Source organism: Panthera leo, chromosome A2, assembly GCF_018350215.1.
Source record: "Panthera leo isolate Ple1 chromosome A2, P.leo_Ple1_pat1.1, whole genome shotgun sequence".
In the NCBI taxonomy this organism is placed as follows: domain Eukaryota; kingdom Metazoa; phylum Chordata; class Mammalia; order Carnivora; family Felidae; genus Panthera; species Panthera leo.
Window position 1 is genome coordinate 76,038,300 of NC_056680.1, and position 7,724 is coordinate 76,046,023.

Here is a 7,724-nt window from a genome sequence, read left to right on the forward strand (position 1 = left end):
GTTCAGGTTTGGATGTGTCAAGTTTGACATGCCTACGGGGCATCCAAGTGGAGATGATGAGTAGGCAATTAAATATGTGGGTCTGGAGGGCTGGGGTTAGAAATTTGAAAGTCACTAGGACCTCCCTTCTAGACTGACAGGTCAAATGTCAAGGAGGTAACACTTGCAGAGATTTGTTTTTAACTTACATGTGCACCTCTCTGTGTAAATTTCTGCAAACCAATAAAACTCTCTCTCTCTCTCTCTCATGCGCGCGCGCGCGCACACACACACACACACACACACAGAGTGCAATGAGTGGTATAATCTCACAAGGAACTTGAGGAAACTGTTGTCACCATCCCTTCTGCTGATCGGAGTCTCAAAGGTCAAGACCACATTGGAGTCTTTCCATTGTTGTAAAAGTTAATGAAAGTTAATTATTAAAGCTGACAGAACGGTAATTTCCCCACTGCCTTACATAACCTACATATAGACATCTCCATACATATGGATGCATTCAGAGCCTATAGACCTAAGTGGATGGACACTTCTGAGAACCTGACAACTTATCTCAGAAATTTTCTGCTGTCGCTGAAGTGACTCACTGAGTGTGTCCCAGGTAGGAACCAAACTTACGATCATTTTACTCCAACTGGTCTGCTATTTCTTGAATATGGTATGTCTTCTGGTCAAAACCTATTTAGAAGTTAGGGTTGCATGAGCAGGAACGAATGATTCCACTAACAATAGGTTTAAAATGTATGCCCAGAGCTCTAGCGTTGTGAAGTAAATATTTGAGTAGACTTTGATTTAACCAAATAAATCGTTGTCTGCATTGTTAAGCTTTAAATAGCCTTTTCAACAATAGTAGAGGTTTTTGCCTTAATTATTCACATAATTCTTTTAACTCCAGACCCAAATCTGACTTTATAGGTAAATCATCTATTCTGAAGTTTGGGAAAGAAAGCAAGCTTTTAGGAATGGTTTTTCTAGGAGATAGAATCAGCTGTTAGAAGGTGTTGAGAAAGACCTTTTGGTCCAGAGGTGAGGGATTTATCTGCTAGACACCCCCAGAAAGTCCAAGAAGGGAAGCAGAGGGAGGAGAAAAGGGAATGAAGCAAGTAGGAGAGAGAGAGAAAAAAAGGGAGAGAGAGAGAGAGAAGGAAATTGTCACTGGAAAGTAGTAGAACGCCATATGCCATGAGTAATGAACTGTGCATGGGTACTTATCCTATGGATTACCAGCCCTAATGAGATAAAATTTCTTTCTTTCTTTAAAATGCCAAGAAAAGGTAACCCAACAGGCTTTAAATATGCAAGTGAGAGACTAAGTATTAAATCATGTGACTAAATAATTCTCTTTTCCCAAGTGAAATTGTCATTCAGAGAAACCATGTAGTGAAAGTTAGCCACAAAAAGATGGTCCCTATTGAGAATTTAGGAGACAACTATTTGATTTCAGAAACAAGTCTTTTACAGCGAGTAAATACATACCTAGCGTCTTCCATCAGGATAAATAAAGGAGTATGCACATAAATTAACCAATGTATCAATATCTACTAAATAGCTCGTATTCAACCAAGACACAAAACGGTTCACAAAGTGAGAATGGCCCGTATTTTGTGCATGTGATACTGAGAGTAGAGACATGGGGGGAGGGGCTCTAGGCTCAAGGTCCCCACCTGGAACTCTGTTCTCTGGCCTTGTCTCTCTTCGGAGTTAGGGCAATTGGGTGCCCCATGGCAACATGGCAGCAGGAGGTGTGTTTCTGAGAGAATCACTCACAAGTCCTGGCTTCTTGTCCTGGCTCTGTCACTTACTAGCTGTGACAGGTATCTCCTCAGATCTCAATTTCTCCAGCTGTGAATTGGCAATAACAATGTCTACCTTCTGTGCCTACTTCTTAGGATAAATATTCAAGGGCAAAAAGTAAAAGTGCTTGGAAAAACTAAAGCCTTTATAGAAAGTGCAGGGATCCTCTTCATTCTTCTCTCACCTACTGGGTCTGAAACTCCTTGCTATGGCATATTTTAACATTTCTCTAACAACTTAGTTGTACGGCCAACAAAGAAGTTCTTCTGTTCCAGTTTTTGGGTCACTATCCTTTGAACATGGTTTGCTCATATCCTGTTGCTTTCCCATCATCTCTCCCGAACTTATCTGTTCTTTCAGGTTAAACTCAGGACCCACAGTTCCTTCATGAAACCTTCCTCAATTCCAACCCACATTCATGGCCCTTCTTCTTACAACTTGCTATCCGTGCCAATCATTCTGGGCATTCCCCCTGTAAATGCATATAAACTTTGGAGTTTACCATTACCGTCATTTACCATTTCTTCATCTTTTGTCCCCAGTCTAGTTTATGTAAACAAACCTTTTGGGGCAATTACTCTATGTTATAATCTATGCAAAGGGAAAAAATGAGTAAGATTTAGGCCCTGCCGCCGGGAAAATGAAGCTAACTAGGGAGAGAAACTTGTAAACAAATCATGACAGTGTAGTACACTATGGTAGAGCAATACATACGAGGTATGTACAAGAAGGAAATGATTAACTCTTTCTCAGGGATTCCATGAAGGCCTTTCCACATCTTCTTATCTTACACAACTACGTTAGGGACAGAGTTCCTGACAAACAATAGGCCGATAAATGCTCGTTGAGGGAAGTGAAGGGACAAATCAATGTTCAGGGACAGCTGACTATTTTTAAGGATGAGTAGGAATTCACCAGGGGTTGGAAGAGAAGAACACACATAAAAGAAACGACATGCATGAAGGCATGGAAGGTATGGTAAATATGGGGGGAGGAGGAGAAGTTGAGAACCCAGTGAGACAGGCCAGAGCCGATAGTAAAGGGCCTTGCACGCCGTGCTATGAAGCTTAGATCGGCGCGTGCTTTCAAATATGTTAACATAAAACCAGTGAGAATGGACAACTGGTCACTCGGGATAAATGCAAAGCAGACATGAAGTCATAGAAAAGTTGGTAGCACTAACGTTTTCAGACAGGTTCTGGTAGACTTTTGTTAAACCCAATTTACAACTTGTCTACCCAGTCAATATAAACTCTGTCGTGAGGCCATTAACAATGCAATTAAAGCTAAGAAGTGTGTTGACAACAGCCCTACTTGCAATCCTGACGACAGCCCTACAGGGAAGGTAATGGGTCCTCTTCCACCACTAGGTAAACAGAAGCTTGGAGGGCTTGCCCCTAGCAACAGGGTTAAGCAGCGGCGAAGCCAGGTGTATTTAGCTGCCAAATCTCACTGTCTCCTACTACACCTCCTAACTGCCTTGGGTTTGACTTCATTTTCAGCAGGATGGCCAATAATAATAATTGTGACTAAAAATGATTGTTAATAATGTTTAGTGCCTGAACTAATATGAAGCTAAAGTTAGGTTCCTAGAAGATGTTAAAAGGCCACTGTAGGGGTGGCTGGCTGGCTTAGTCGGGAAAGCATGGGACTCTTGACCTTGGGGTCACAAGTTTGAGCCCCATGTTGGGTGTAGAGATTACTTAAACAAATAAACTTTAAAAAATAAAAATATAAAAACCGAAAGACCATTATAAATTAAGTAAGTCACAGAAACAAATTTCTCGAGTCAGCAATGCAAGACTCACTATGAGTGAGCAAGAGGTGTATGAATTATCCATATTATTTTGGCAAAAAACAAAAAACAAAAAAACAAAAATTCCAAAATCTTTTCTTTTGGGCATCTTGCCTTGCTTGGGACTCTCTGGGGAAAATGCTCCACATCCTTGGTACCCTTACCGTGATCCATCACCCCTAATTGCTTTCTATGTCACTTTATCTCCTCTCTGCAGGGAAAAACTCTGGCCTCAAAAACAATCTGGAAGTGTCTGTGAGATGCCGATAGCTTTCGAAAGATCATCACTAAGACACAGGGGAAAACAGGAGTGTTTTTCACGTTCTAAGTGATAATGGACCCATCTGTTTTTCCTAATGAAATAGTTCTAGATTCAGATTTATAATATAGCTTAATTAATTACCCTGCCGTGTTTCAAAAGTGACTGAAACACACAGGAGTCACAGCATTTAACCAGAAATTATTGCCTGCCTCAGCCCATGACCCCTTCTGACCTCTCCTCTCAGCACGGATCCGCCCTCCCACCCACCACCCCCAGCCCAGTTACTCCTAATCACCATCTGGCCTTCTCCAGTTCCAGTGCCACCCTCTCCCTGCTTCCATCTGGTTTGACACCAGCCAGAATGGGGGGCTTTAGGTACCCTTGATTTCTGGTTCGTCTTCAGCTGTAGATTGCGGCTCCTCCTAAGTTGCTCACTGAATCAATTATTCTGCCTGTTCTTCTATATCTCCCTCCTCCCATAAGTATAGCTCTCAAGACACCACTGTATTTCCCATTGTCCAAGGGGCAATTCAGGAAACAGGGCTGCTTCCCCTGGTTTTTCCTGACTGGCGCAGGGGTACCCAGAGATCCTACTGAAGGATGGGATCATTGAGCATCCACCCTGGGCAATAGTGGTACGGGTATCTACCATGATTGGGGGGGGTGGGGGCTGGCAAATACTCTGCATACCTGCCTGCCTCCTGCTTTCAAATCACCACCAAGTAGGGGCCCTTGCGTGGCTCAGGTGGTTGAGCGTCCGACTTCAGCTCAGGTCATGATCTCACGGTCCATGAGTTCGAGCCCCGCATCGGGCTCTGTGCAGACAGCTCAGAGCCTGGAGCCTGTTTCAGATTCTGTGTCTCCCTCTCTCTCTGCCCCTCCCCTGTTCATGCTCTGTCTCTCTCAGTCTCAAAAATAAATAAACGTTAAAAAAAAATTAAAAAAACAAATCACCACCAATTAAAGAGAAATACTAGCACTGTTTTAGGAGCATCTGGGTTCAAATGAGCTGTTTCCTAGCAGAAAGGGCAGCGCTCAGAGAGACTAGAACACTTGGATAGATAAATGCTGAGGAGTGGAAAAGTCAAGGCCATTAGACACCTCTCAGCGGAGGGGGCAGGCAGCGCGGAGGTGCTCGGTAACTGGAAGGCAGGCAGTGACACTCAGTGCCTGGCTGCAGGGTGGAGATGGGTGGAACTGGGTGCAGGGTGGGGTTGGAGGGGTAATGCACATGATCATCCTTAATCACTAGAAATATCAAAAAGTTATTCATAAACCAGAATAGTTCAATTAAAAAAACTGAACCTCAGAAATCAAATCCAGGATTAAATTCCTGCTCAGAAAAAAAAAAAAAAAAAAAAAAGCCGAGAAAGACGAGTGTGTATGACTGAGCCTCAGAACCAAGTAGGTCTATACATATGCATATATGTGAGTCTACGTATATGACATATATGTCACAAAGGCCAAAAAATTTAAAATAACACATCATCGGAAAGGAAATAAAAGTGGAAATGTGTATAAACAAGGCTTTGAGTTCTAAAATTATTAGGAGGAAAGATACCTAAGAAAAAATTTCAATCCCCTAAAAGCCACTGACACCCTAGGAAACCCAGAGAGAAATGTGAGGGATGACGATAAATCAGAACATGAAAAGGCATATATTAATATGGGTGTAATCCTGGAGACGAGACCGGAATTGTAATTCTAGGAACCAAGAAAAATTTTTTTCCAAGAATTTCCGAGGCAAGGTAATTTGTTCAGGTAAAAAAACAAACAAAAAAAAAAAGTTAAGAAAATTGTTTTCAAATTCCTAACTAATGTAGGTCATACTAAAGAATCCCAGAAACGATGAAATGGAGAATGACAGTAATTTATGACTATCTGGACCTTCTCCGGGCAGAATTGCCATCACAGTGGTTGATTCAGTGGCTCACATTGTGTGCTACGTGTGGACCAGGAGGCAGCAGCTTTGGAAGCAAGAATGGCAGCAAAAGAACAAACCACAAGACTGGAATGTGACCCTCAAGGTCTCTTTCTCTAAATTCTGGAAAGATTTCTTTAGCTGCCCTGATGCCTACCCTTGAGCGCTTCCCCTTGTAGTAGGTGCTTGGGGTGAGGAGGAACTTTCTAATGTGGGGCAGGATGGCGGGGTCCAGGCCCTTGATCCAGCTGGAAGTATGACGGAACCCACTCAAGAACCAGCCATGGTCATCCTCCGGCAAGGAAGCAAAGAGAAACGAAGTTATTTCCACCATCGATGTAACTGGGAAAAAAAAAACAATCAAACTGTGCCTTAGCAGAGAAAAAACATACAGAAGCAAAAAGAAGAAAAAGAAGTACTTTCTTAAGAAAGAGTTGATGACTTTTTCTGGACAACTTGGTGAAAATAGGAGTAAAGTGACAAAATAGTGGAATCTCTCTTTTCTGTCCACGGCAGCATCTGACATATGAAATAAGGGCACAGTGCTGGCGTCTTCTCCATCCTAAGGGTGGCTAGGTGGGATACCTCACAGGATGAAAGCTGTCCTTGAAAGACACTCCAGACGGCGTTTGCAAGAGATCTAAGGTGTCAAGAGTCATTGATGGAGATTAGCTGTGAAGTGTTAACGCCCCAGCTGTATTGTCGGTAATTGGCACAGAAGGACAAAAATCCGTGCCATGCATAGCAATAAGTGAGCCAATTCCATTTCTTGAACATTCTTCTGACAATGAGGAGTAGTGTGTAATTGGTGAGATTTGACACTTGGGGCCTGGGGTGGAGGGATGGGGTGGAGGGGGGGCAGATAGAGAAGAGGCCAGGAAAACAAGCAGCTCGTTTGGAGGGGAGACGTCTCAGAAAGAAGAACAGAGGAGGTCTAACAGTCACAACAAAGCTCAAAAATACCCCAAATTCTGGAGGTCAAGCCAGAAGATGAGGCAGAAGCACTCCACAGTGGTCAGAGAAGATCAATAGAGAGGACTTTAGAGGACACTAGGGAATAGGATGGGGGAGAGAAATGGGTGGTCAAAGACAAGACAGGTGGAACGGAAATTGCGGCCCCGTCTGATTCCCGGTTGTAACTTGAGCTCCGCAAACATGCTGGAAATCCCTTGAGCAGTGAGAGAGCTCCATGCCACAAGGTACGATCTAGTTTGAAATGATTCAATTAATAACTGTGATTGAGGTCAGGGAACAAAATTCTGGGGATTGTGGGTAGTGACACAGAAACAAGGTTACAGGGGAAAATGCTAATGGTAGTTGGAAAGGTCCTCACTCACCTGTACGTTGGACAATAGAGAAGCTGCACATGCTGTAGAAGACACAGCAAAGAAATCTGAAAACGGAAGCTGTGTTTTTGACCCTCCGCTAGCTCTCTTACCCGAGGAAGAGTACTTGGATTTTTGTGGTGAGGAGCATGCTATTATTTTCTCATTAGTAGGAAGAAGACAATAAGAACAAGAAGCGCCTTAAAGGAGTGTGAGGGCCAAATAGGTCAGGTGCATTAAAAAGATTTTGCAAAATTGATTGAGATAAGAACAACAACAACAGTGAAAAATACAAACATCTTAGGCAGAAAATGCAAATAGCTAGGATATGAACTATCACTTAGCGAAAGTCTGTAGTGTGCCAGGCGCCATGCCAGATGCTCCAGATGTTGTAAAAACATTCTCATATAATCTTCAAAGTTACCTTGAAACTTGAGTATTATTTTTAAAAAACTTCTAACGTACTTATTTTTGAGAGAGAGAGACAAGGTGGAAGCTGGGGAGGGGCAGAGAGAGAGGGAGACACAAAATCCAAAGCAGGCTCCTGGCTGTCATCACAGAGCCCAATGCAGGTCTCAAACCCACGAACCGTGAGATCATGACCTGAGCTGAAGTCAGACGCTTAAC